Source organism: Hordeum vulgare, chromosome 6H, assembly GCF_904849725.1.
Source record: "Hordeum vulgare subsp. vulgare chromosome 6H, MorexV3_pseudomolecules_assembly, whole genome shotgun sequence".
NCBI classification, from domain to species: domain Eukaryota; kingdom Viridiplantae; phylum Streptophyta; class Magnoliopsida; order Poales; family Poaceae; genus Hordeum; species Hordeum vulgare.
In genome coordinates this window covers 381,193,655-381,206,486 of record NC_058523.1, presented here as the reverse complement: position 1 = coordinate 381,206,486, position 12,832 = coordinate 381,193,655, and positions in this window count along the sequence as shown.

The following is a 12,832-nucleotide window of genomic DNA, read 5'->3' as shown; positions in this document are numbered from 1 at the left end:
AGATAACTTCAGTTCCTTTGGCTCAAGTTGTCCATGACCGTGGACACGGCTAATCGATTAGGTTTGAGTACTCTGCAGAGTTTTGCACACATTCCCCACAAGATTTGATCGCCTCCGTGTATGTCCTCGCACTTCAGGGTGTTTGAAGACCCGATGATCAAATCATGGTCTTTCAACGGGTCCCTCTGAATCCCTGTCGGTGCCCATCCAATCCTACCGTTCTTCTACATCTGCTAGCACCGCCTGTCCAGAGTCGCCACGTTGTCCAACGAAGCCAGAGCCCATAATGACTTGTGGCTGTGCAGGTAAGCCTTGGGTCTTGAAAATATCCATCCGTCTCTTTGAGCCTGGGTGAAGCTTTCCGCAAGATGTCATGGCCGTCTCCAGGATCCCGGGTCATCCACTGGTTTCTCCAGGGAGCCGATCAACCATCCTTCACCCAGAGTTGCATTGCATCATGAGGTCTTGAAAAGTCTTGACTTAACCGGTCTTGGTTATTAAATTATTCTCGCATCACTCGTGATAAACTCTCAACCAGAATCCCGTCTACTCAAGCATAGCAATATGAAATTTGTCGTCCCGGGCCAAGTAACGGGGTTGATGGGTGCCTACCACATGATACTACAATATGTAACCATAATTTCCAAGTACCTACTCAGCATGCAATTGGGCATAGGATGGTAGAACTACGATGCATAAAACATAGGTGATACATGATCAAATGACTTGCCTGGCGATGTTTACGAAGAATAATTTCTCGAGAAATAACTTGATAGACTACTCGTCACTCTCCGATGAAATCTATATAACAAACATATCATTCAAATAAGAACTCATACTAGCAATTTTCTAGCAATCAAAACAAAAGAGAGAGTGAATAAGAATCCGAAGGAAACTTCAAATAAGACTAGGGAGTCTTCTACTACATCAAACACTAAGTAGTTTTTGTCTAACAGAAAATAAAATACTTAAATAACAGGGAACTGAGATAAAATAAAGTATTTTTCACAAAACTATTTGAAGGTATTTCCAAACCGGATTTGAAACAGTAGAGAAATCAATTGCAAGTTATTTGGGAACTAGAATTGATTTCATGATAACATATAAAAATAAAATCAAAACTTGTTGCAAAGCTACTGTTAACTAACAGAAACAAAACATAATCTTTCTGAAATATAAAAGAAAAATAATTTAAAAACAACTAAAGAAAGAAAATTAGTCACAATCCTAAAAGAGGTGAAACAGAAATTGTTTCACAAGAAACAATGAGCTAAAATACTCAAATAATTTTGAAATTTTTACCACTGATAATTAAGATTACTTGTGATCATTAGCAAAAAGAATTAAATTAAAATCTATCTTTAAACTCCCAGAATAAGCAAAACAAGGTTTAAACAAAATCTGATCTAATTCAAATTTGAAAATTTCAAACATAGACACATTATATGTTTTTAAAACCTACAGAAAAATTGTGATCCACTAGAAAAAGAATCAACCTCATTGAATCTCTAGATCAAAAGTTATGATCAAAACAAGATTGGAACTTTCTCTGTTTTGGAATTAAAACAGAAAAAAGAAAAAAATTGATTTGTGAACAGGGGGTCCACGTGGCATCTTCTGATTGGTCAGGGTGTGTGTGATGCGGTGACTAACGGACGAACGGCTGCAACGTAAACAAAATCTCCCTGGCTAATATTAAGTGAAGAAAACCGTTCGGTTTTTAATTAAAAGACCGAAGGGGTACGTGATATCTAATCTGATGCGTTCGTTTAGATCTGACGGCTACAGGAGGGGGAGATGGGGTGCTCACAGGGGGCTGCCGGTGTTGGCTCTTCTCCGACGAACAGGGACGTGGTGGTCGACGGGGACGAGGCTCCGGCGAGTGTCCGGCGGGTCCAAAGGATGGCGGCGAGGCTCCGGCGTTCGAGGGAGGCATCGGCGAGGCGAGAGGGAGCCGAGGGCGAGCAGAGGGAGCTCGGGGAGGTTCCCGTACCGGCCGAATCCGGCGAGTCGAGGGTGGCGGCGTGGAGCGGCGAGGGCTCGGGCTGGGTGGAAAAATGGAATGCGGTGGAGGCGGGGGTGCTTGTGGCGGCGTCAGTTGGGGGCGGGGAGGTGCGGTAGTGGCGTGGGGTGGTGGTGGCGGTTCTACTTGACCTTGGGCTCTAGCAAGGGCGGCGGCGTACTGGCATGTGGAGAGGAGGGGGCCCAGGGGGCGAGGGGGGCGATTTATATAGGTGCGAGGGAGGAAGGGGAGGCAAGATCGGGGAGGGGATCACGTGATCCAGGGGATCACGCCATGAAAGGGTGGCCAAGGCGCTAGGAAGGAAAGAGGTCACGGGAGGAAGAAAAGGAAAGGGGAAGAAGAAGGAAGGAAAAAAAAGAAAAGAAGAGGGGGTGCGCTGGAGGGGCTGGTGGCGGTTGGGCGCAGGGATCTGGATCCGTGGTGATGAGGGATCTGTTTTTTTTAAACAGCAAGAAAAGAATAAAAGGAAACAAAAAAATAATTTATATGGGGTAGTATATACCAAATCGATCCGAAAAATATTTCCTAATTGATTAACATTTTTCCAACACCAAAATAAAAACTTTTAAAAAAAATGTTTTTCAGAAAAACCCCTAAGGTTTTATTTTCTTTTTGGCAATTAATTTCTCCATAAAACTTGGGTCTTCTTGGCTCAAAATATTTCAGAAATGCCTCACATTTTGGAGGGTCATTTTCCTCCGCTCTTTCTTGCGTGCAAGAATTTTGTCGGGGCATTTTCTCGGGGAAGAAAAAATATAGAAGAGCAAAAGAATTTTTTTTGAAAGAATTCAAATGCAAACTCCATTGAAATTCTTTATAGTTGAAGAAGTCATGTCATCTTCTCTCATTGCTTTTGAATTTGAATTTACCGGAGAAGGGGAAAGTCATTTTATTCCCTCTCATTCAAAAGTTTTGAAAAGTTTCAAATTTCACTCAAGTTTTTCAATCACTCAAGCAACCAAACAAAAAATATAATAATTATATTAACATTCCAAAATTTGGGATGTTACAGATGGTGTCTCTATTAGCTAGCGTAATAGTGACATCAATGGGTTCTAACTCAGCAGGTGCAATCTCATCTTTGATTTCATCATATAGGAAACGGGGTATTGCACTAACACTAGCACCCATATCACATAAACCATGATAACAGTGATCTCCTATCTTGAGAGAAACAACGGACAAGCCAACTACAGGTCCGTATTTGTCTTTCGCGTGAGGTTTAGCAATTCTAGCGGAGTCCTCACAGAATTTGATAACATGCCCGTCTATGTCTTCGGCTAAGAGATCTTTGATAATACCAATACTAGGTTCAACTCTAATTTCCTTAGGGGGTGCAAGTGGTCTAATGTAACCCCTACGTATCACAGTTGGAGCTTTAGAATAATCCTTTTTCCTAGCAGGGTAAGGTGGTTTCTCAGCGTAGGCACAAGAAACAATAGGATCACTAAAGGCCATGACTTTCTCTTCAACTAGATTGGGTTTAACTATGTTGACTTCTACAGGCGGATGATACTTAAACCACTTCTCTTTGGGAAGATCAACATGAGCAGCAAAAGATACACATACAAAAGCTACTATCTCAGAGTCAAGTCCATACTTAGCGCTAAAATCTCTAGAACTGTTTGTTTCAACAAAAGATTTAACGCAATCAAACTGGAAATTCATACCTGACTCCTTACCTTCTTCAAGCTCCCAATCTTCAGAGTTACGTTTGATTCTTTCCAATAAATTCCACTTGTGGTCAATATCCTTCTTCATAAAAGAACCGGTACACGAATTGTCAAGCATGGTACGATCTTCATGGGAAAGCCGAGCATAAAAGTTTTGAGTAATAACTTCTCTCGAGAGCTCATGATTGGGGCATGAATATAGCATTGATTTAAGCCTCCCCCAAGCTTGAGCTATGCTTTCCCTGTGACGAGGCCAAAAGTTATAAATATAATTCGGATCATGATGTACTAAATGCATAGGATAAAACTTTTGAGGAAATTCCAATTTCAACCGATTGTAGTCCCATGATCCAGTATCATCTCATAGCCTATACCATGTCAATGCCTTATCCTTCAAAGATAAAGGAAATACTTTCTTATTTACCTCATCCTCGGGCAAACCGGCAAGCTTAAATAAACCACAAACGTCATCTACATAGATCAGATGCAAGTCTGGATGTGATGATCCATCTCCTGTAAAAGGATTAGCCAACAGTTTCTCAAGCATACCCGAAGGAATTTCATAAAAGATATTTTCAGTAGGTACCTCAGGTTGAGGAGCAACTCCTCGTGCTTCCGTTCATGGTGAAGATACCCCGAACAAACTCCTCAAAGGAACAGTTTCCATAGTGACAAGTGACAAAATATTTCAGCACAGTATATAAATGTTTCCTTACCAAATTCCACTTACCAAAGGCGCTTCCTCCCCGGCAACGGCGCCAGAAAAGAGTCTTGATGACCCACAAGTATAGGGGATCAATCATAGTCCTTTCGATAAGTAAGAGTGTCGAACCCAACGAGGAGCAGAAGGCTCTGATAAACGGTTTTCAGCAAGGTAATAACTGCAAGCACTGAAAGTAGCGGTAACAAGTGATGGTGTAGTGAGGTGAAATGTCGGAAGCGAAAAGTAACAAGTAACAAGTAGTAGAAACGGTGCAGCAAGTGGCCCAATCCCTTTTGTAGCAAGGGACAAGCCTGAACAAAGTCTTATAAGAGGAAAAACGCTCCCGAGGACACATGGGAATTTCTGTCATGCTAGTTTCATCATGTTCATATGATCCGCGTTTGTTACTTTGATAGTTTGATATGTGGGTGCACCGGCGCTTGGGTACTGCCCTTACTTGGACAAGCATCCCACTTATGATTAACCCCTCTCGCAAGCATACGCAACTACGAAAGAAGAATTAAGACAACGTCTAACCATAGCATTAAACTAGTGGATCCAAATCAGCCCCTTACGAAGCAACGCATAGACTGGGGTTTAAGCTTCTGTCACTCCAACAACCAATCATCAAGTTACTACTCCCCAATGCCTTCCTCTAGGACCAAATATGGTGAAGTGTTATGTAGTCGACGTTCACATAACACCACTATAGGAAAAACAACATGCAACATATCAAAATACCGAACAAATACCAAATTCACATGACTATTATTAGCATGACTTATCCCATGTCCTCAGGAACAAAAGTAACTACTCACAAAGCATAATCATAATCATGATCAGAGGTGTAATGAATAGCATCAAGGATCTGAACATAAACTCTTCCACCAAGTAATCCAACTAGGATCAACTACAAAGAGTAATCAACATTACTAGCAACCTTACAAGTACCAATCGGAGTCGCGAGACGGAGATTGGTTACAAGAGATGAACTAGGGTTTGGAGAGGAGATGGTGCTGATGAAGATGTTGATGGAGATGCCTCCCCTCCGACGAGAGGAGTGTTGGTGATGACGATGGCGACGATTTCCACCTCCTGGAGGGAAGTTTCCCCCGCAGGATCGTCCTGCCGGAGCTCTAGATTGGATCTGCTCAAGTTCCGCCTCGTGGCGGCGGAGAATCCACGAAAAGTCTCCACACTGATTTTTTTTCTGGACGAAACCCTTCATATAGCAAAATAAGGGGCAAGTGGGCCACCAGGGTGCCCACAACCCCTGTTGCCGCGGCCACGGGGGGTAGGCCGCGGCAACCAAGCTTGTGGGCCCCTGGTTGCTCCCCTCTGACACTTCTTTCGCCCAGTATTTTTTATAAATTCCAAAAAAAATCCACGTTGATTTTCAGGGCATTTGGAGTTGCGCAGAATAGAGGACTCGGACTTGGTCCTTTTCCAGTCCAGAATTCCAGTTGCCGGTATTCTCCCTCTTCAAATAAACCTTGCAAAATAAGAGAGAAACGGCATAAGTAAGGTTCCACAAAGGATAATAACAGTCCATAAAGTGATAAATATCAACATGAAAGCATGATGCAAAATGGACGTATCAATCAGCTTGGGGTGGTGGTGGAGACCATGTAGCCTCCACCTCAGAAGGCGTGGCAGCCACCGCCCTACCTCCCCCGCGGCCACGTGTACCTTGAGTACAACATAAATACCAACATGAGTAATAAAATGTATATAAATACCAATATGCATACAACATGAGTACAACATAAATACCAACATGAATACAACGTGTACTTTTAGTACCTCCCGGCTTCGCGGGCGGTCGACCTCCTCTCACGGGGGCGCTCCTTGCATTGTAGAGAGCAACACTCTTCGAAGAGGCGAGGCAGGAATGGAAGTACCCATCCCATCACCCGCCGACGAAGAAGGAGCTGCGCAGTGCTTTCGACCCTTTCCCACCATCTTTCAACACCTGTCATGACAAAGAGTAAATGAAATTAGTACAACATAAATACCAACATGAGCAATAAAATGTATATAATTTAAGTGTATCATCGTCATAAATACCAACATGACTAATAAAAATTGAATACCTAATAAGAACTCAAAATTTATATATAGTATAATAGTTGAATACCTGACATGAACTAATAACAATCGTGCTCGTCTATATATGCTTCGGGATCAATAAATGCATCATGATCATCACTTTCATCAATAAATGCATCATCATCATCACTATCAGGAAAAACATGTGGAAGGCGACCATTATGTAATCGGTCAAGAAGTGACAGGTCATCCGCAGCAGTAACCTCTTCTTCTTCCAGCTCTTCCTGTTCGGGCTCAGGGGTTAAGACGGATTCACTGTCGCTTTCTACTTCAATGTTCTAGGGTGAAGTAGAGAGGTTCTTGAAACGTTTCTTGGACATACGTGTTTCTTGGAAGAATTCTCCTTCATATGTGTCTGGGTTAATGTGAGGTTCGTAATCCTCTTCATTGAGGGTAGGTGGTCTAAAATGTGGTGGCACTTCATAAACGACATCCCAACCTTTGAGATTTGGATCAGTTTGGCAGGCCCACGGCAGATAGAAAACTTGTGTCGCCTGTTGAGCCGTAATATAGACATCGGGAACATCTAAGTGGGTTTTTTGGTTGATTTCGACTAGTCCTATATGTTCATGAGTCCTTCTAGTCTCCCTCGGCTCAAACCAATAACATTTGAAGACTATGACGGTCGGTGGGTTTTCACCATAGAATAGAAGTCCATAAATTGCTCCTCCTTCGCCGAGAGCCGAGACAGAACAATTTGTAGTCTTTAGGTCGGGCATAGATAGCTCTTTGCCAAAGGTACGAAAGTGATACCCGTTGATGTTGTATTTGTCAAATGAACGGACCTTATAGTCAAAACCATTAGCGACTTGTCTCAACTCGGCGTCCATAGACTCTGCATCAGCCTACAAGTTTAATATGAAAGAATGGATGCATTAGCCACAAATTAGACCAAGAAATCAAATGGGCCCTTAATGGTAATTAATTACCCTTTGTTTGAACCAAGAGATGAAACCGGGATAGTCGCCTCCATGCTTTGCGAGAAGCTCATACTCTTCGACGGAATCCTTTTCGATGACCGCTCCATCCGAGAATTCGGCGACGTGTCGAATATATCAAATATCCGGGAATAAGAGTAGTTCAAAGCAATTAGAAGTTGCAGAACAATAATTTACCGAGAACTTACTCGATGTACGGCCGCACTTCTGTTAGGTTGGTGAAGATATACAATGAAATGGTCCGCCATTCTTCGACATCCAACGATTTCCGTTTCGAAGCACCGGATGGTGCGAGCTTACCTTTTAATAGACTGAGGTTGGATCGAACTTTTTTTGGATCGCCATCATTGTACCGAGGCTTCGGGTTATGCAAATGATGATTTTTGGCTTCGTAGTGTGCTGTCACGAAGTTTGCCGCCTCCTCAGTAATGAATGCCTCGGCCATCGATGCTTCAAATTCTACGTTTATTTTTACACTTAGATCGAAGCATCTTCTACATCCTCTCAGTTGAGTAGAACCATCGATTTTGAACGCCCCCCCCCCATTCTTGCCTTGGTCGGGAGATGCAAAATCAACTGTTGCATTAGATTAAAGAAGCCCGGTGGAAAGATCTTTTCTAATTTGCAGATCAACTCTGCCGCCAACTCTTCCATTTCATCTAGCATGCTAGGCGATAGTCCTTTCGCACAAAGAGAACAGAAGAAATAGCTCAGCTCTGCCAGTACTAGCCATTCATCCTCAGGGATAAAGCCACCCAACATCACCGGCATTACCCGCTCAATGCATATGTGCCAATCATGACTCTTGAGACCAAATATTTTCAATTTCTCAAGACTCGCTCCCCTCTTTAGATTCGCAGCATACCCATCGGGGAACATCAACCGCATTTTCACCCACAATAGCATTTCCCTCATAGTTGGCCTTACAAGATTGAACCATGCCTTTGGCTTCGCTATGCTTTGCTTTCCTTTCCGTTGTCGCAAGTTTTGCCAAAACGGTCTATCACATAGAGCCTCCAGGTCGATTCTAGCCTTAGCATTATCTTTTGACTTCCCCTCTATGCCGAACAATGTACCAAAAATGGCATCCGCAATATTCTTTTCACTGTGCATCACGTCGATGTTGTGTGGGCAAAGGAGATCTTTGAAGTAAGGCAGATCCCATAAGCATGACTTGTGAGTCTAGGCGTGTTCCGTATTATACCTTTTGAAGTATCCTGGACGCAAAGGATCAGGCTCGAGAGCGTTTAACTGATCAAGGGTCTGTTGGCCTATCAACGCAGCTGGTGCAGTGTTTTTGACAACTCTACCTTTGATGAAATTCTTCTTGTCTTTTCTGAACTTATGGTCAGGATCCAGGAATTGTCTATGCATGTCGAAGCAAGAATACGTGCGACCAGCCTGCAGCCAACGGAACTGAAGAGCTGCCTTGCATGTGGTGCACGGGAACCTTCCATGCACACACCAGCCAGCGAATAGTGCAAACGCCGGATAATCATGCGTCGAGTACATGTACCACACATGCATTTTGAAATTTGTTTTGGTAGCCGCGTCGTAGGTATTGATCCCATTATCCCAGGCTTCTTGCAACTCATCCTTAAGCGGCTGCATGTACACATTCATATTCTTCCCCGGATAGTTGGGCCCTGGAATTAACAACGTCAGGAAAATGTTCTTTCTTTTCATAATCTCTCCGAGTGGCAAATTTAGTGGAATGAAAAATACAGGTCAACAACTGTATTGTGCTACTGTCATACCATACACATTGAACCCATCCGTGCTGATGGCAACTCTAGGTTGCCTTGGATCTTCCGATCTATCCTTATGTAATGCATCGAAGTGCCTCCACGCAAAACCGTCTGAAGTGTGTACCAGCATCTTGTTCCCATCCGCATCTAGTTCGGTTCTTTTGCCCAATTTGTGCCATGTCATCTGTCTGGCCGTCTCTTCGACCATGAAAAGACGTTGAAATCTTGGTACGATTGGCAGATACCGAAGAACACTAATGGGGATTTTGGTCTGATTCGTCTCACCCATACCGTTGTCTACCACAATATACCTATAAGAATTGCAAATGGGGCAATAGTTCAAGGCCGCATACTCAAGCCTAAATAAGGCACATCCATTCTCACAGGAATGTATCTTCTCATAGGGCATCTTAAGTACACGGAGGATTTTCTCTGACTGGTACAGGTTTGCAGGCAGTACATGGCCTTTGGGTAGAAAGCGTCCAAATATTGTCATCATCGCGTCGTAGCATTCTCTGCCTAGGTTGAATTGAGCCTTCAGATCCATTACTTGCGCGATGGCATCCAGCTAACAAAGCTCAGTTTGCTCGTGGAGAGGACATTTTGAAGACTCCAACATTTCATAGAAGGCCTTTGCAGATTCCTCCATCTCATCGTCCGAATCCCGAGCACCATCAAAGTCTTGCACCATGTCTTCAATCCCGGTACCATGCTCGTCGGTGCAACGACGAATCAACTCAGCTCTGGCACGTTGGTCAGACTCACCATGAAAAGTCCACACCATATAATTAGGCGTAAAACCCCACTTTTGCAGGTGTTTACCCATTTCAAACTTTGTCTGCTTTTTCCAGTTGTCGCAGTTGGGACAGGGGCACCATGTTTTTTGCTGGCCATTTGCAAATGTGACTCTCACAAACCCCCTGGTTTTTGTTAACCATTCATGGGTCATGTCTTTCCGACTAGGGTGACCAGTGTACATCCAAGCACGATCACTCATGTTGCCTAGCTACCTATGGGCGCACAAGAAATAAATATATAATTCATCATCTATATTCATACGCTAATCAAGTTTGTCAGTTTTATTACGTCCATGCAACCTACACGCTAATAGGTAAAGATAGGTCCTAATCCCACCCGAGTATGTGTAGATTGGGTTCGTTTTCCCATGCTCTGCTCCAGATGCGATGGAGAATTTTGGCAGCACCTCCCCGCTGTTCTCCTGATACATGTCTCAACAATAAGCAGAGAGGATGTGTACCCGGAGAACAACAGGGAGGCACTGACGAAATTCTGCATTGGATCGAGAGCACAGCATACGGGAAAACGAACCCAATCTACACATACTCATGTTGTCCATGGATAATGTTGGACAATTCGAAAGGATGGCGGTTATATATGCAAAGAAATGCATATTTATAGATGCCGCCCTTTCGAACGGGAGACGCATACTGGTCACGCATACTCATGATTGAAGAAACCTATAGCTAGCAAGTTTCATCAGCACGAACACCGGGACAGAGCAAATTAAGGGGGTAGGAGGAGAAGTCATTTGTGCTCACCAACAAACGCAAGGGCGGAGCTCGTCCAACGCACGTGGAGATCGTCGAACAACTGCACATTGAAATTCACACGATCAACACAAATATGATGTTTTTATAATTAACATAACTATGTGACCTAACGCATAACTATGTGGGTGAGTGTCGTCAGGGGTCGAGGGTCACTGGCGTCGGGGGTTGGGGTCTTTTCGGTCAACAAGAGGTCGAAGAGGTGTCGGGGCTCGGGAGTTGGGGGTCAGTGGCGTCGGGGGTCGGGGTAGGGGGTCGGGGGTCGAGGGTTAGTGGCGTCGGGGGTCGGAGGTCGTGGGTCGAGGGTCAGTGGCGTCGGGGGTTCGCGTACTATGGCATCTCCTCCAACCTCATCAGCTACGTGATCGGCCCGCTCGGGGAGAGCACGGCCGCCGCTGCCGCCGCCGTCAACGCCTGGTCCGGTGCCGCGTCCATGCGGCCGCTTCTCGGCGCCGCCGTCGCTGACTCGTGGCTCGGCCGCTACCGCACCATCGTCGCCTCCTCCATGGTATACATCACGGTCAGCCAACTCCACAGAACGCCTCCTGATTCATTACCTTCGTCGACGCCAAGCACAACTTTCTTCCTTCTGATTAATCAACTTTTCTCTGGATCTTTTCGGTAGCGTTTGTTTGAACGATAACGAGTTTACTGGTCCAAGAAATCTCGCAAGAGTGGCGCATCGCACCGTATAGTTGTAGTAGTGGTAGTAGTATTTTTGTTGAGAATATAATGGTTGACAGGGATGTTTCAAAATATCATTGTTTTGTCCGGTGGAAGCACACACACAACAACATAGTGCTTCCCACGTCGTTGTGCTTTCATGTTGATATTTATCGCTTTATGGACTGTTATTATACTTGGTGGTACCATACTTATGCCTTTTCTCTCTTATTTGCAAGGTTTATTTAAAGAGGGAGAATACCGACAGCTGAAATTCTAGACTTGAAAAGGAGAAAGTCTGAGTCCTCTATTCTGCGCAACTCCAAATGCCCTAAAAATCAACGTGGAATTTTTTGGCAATATATAAAAAATATTGGGCCAAAGAAGTGCTAGAGGGGAGCTGCCAGGGGCCCACAAGCCTGGTGGCCGCGGCCTACCCCCCTGGCCGCGGCAACAGGGCTTGTGGGCACCCTGGTGGCCCACTGGCCCCCCCTCTTTTGCTATATGAAGGGTTTTGTCCGGAAAAAAATCAGGGTGGAGCTTTTTCGTGGATTCTCCGTCGCCACGAGGCGAAACTTGAGCAGAACCAATCTAGAGCTCCGGCAGGACGATCCTGTAGGGCAAACTTCCCTCCCGGAGGGGGAAATCGTCGCCATCGTCATCACCAACACTCCTCTCGTCAGAGGGGAGTCATCTCCATCAACATCTTCGTCAGCACCATCTCCTCTCCAAACCCTAGTTCATCTCTTGTAACCAATCTCTGTCTCGCGATTCCGATTGGTACTTGTAAGGTTGCTAGTAGTGTTGATTACTCTTTGTAGTTGATGCTAGTTGGATTACTTGGTGGAGGACTTTATGTTCAGATCCTTGATGCTACTCATTACACCTCTGATCATGATTATGATTATTCTTTGTGAGTAGTTACTTTTGTTCCTGAGGGCATGTGATAAGTCATGCTAATAGTAGTCATGTGAATTGGGTATTCGTTCGGTATTTTGATATGTTGTATGTTGTCTTTTCCTCTAGTGGTGTTATGTGAACGTCGACTACATAACACTTCACCATTATTTGGGACAAGAGGAAGGCATTGGGGAGTAATAAGTAGATGATAGGTTGCTAGAGTGACAGAAGCTTAAACCCCAGTCTATATGTTGCTTCATAAGCGGCTGATTTGGATCCACTAGTTTAATGCTATGGTTACGTTGTCTTAATTCTTATTATGAAGGGCAGTACCCAAGCGCCGGTCCACCCATATATCAAACTATCAAAGTAACGAACGCGAATGATATGAACATGATGAAACTAGCATGACAAAAATTCCCGTGTGTCCTCGGGAGCGTTTTACTTCCTATAAGACTTTGTTCAGGCTTGTCCCTTGCTACAAAAGGGATTGGGCCACTTGCTGCA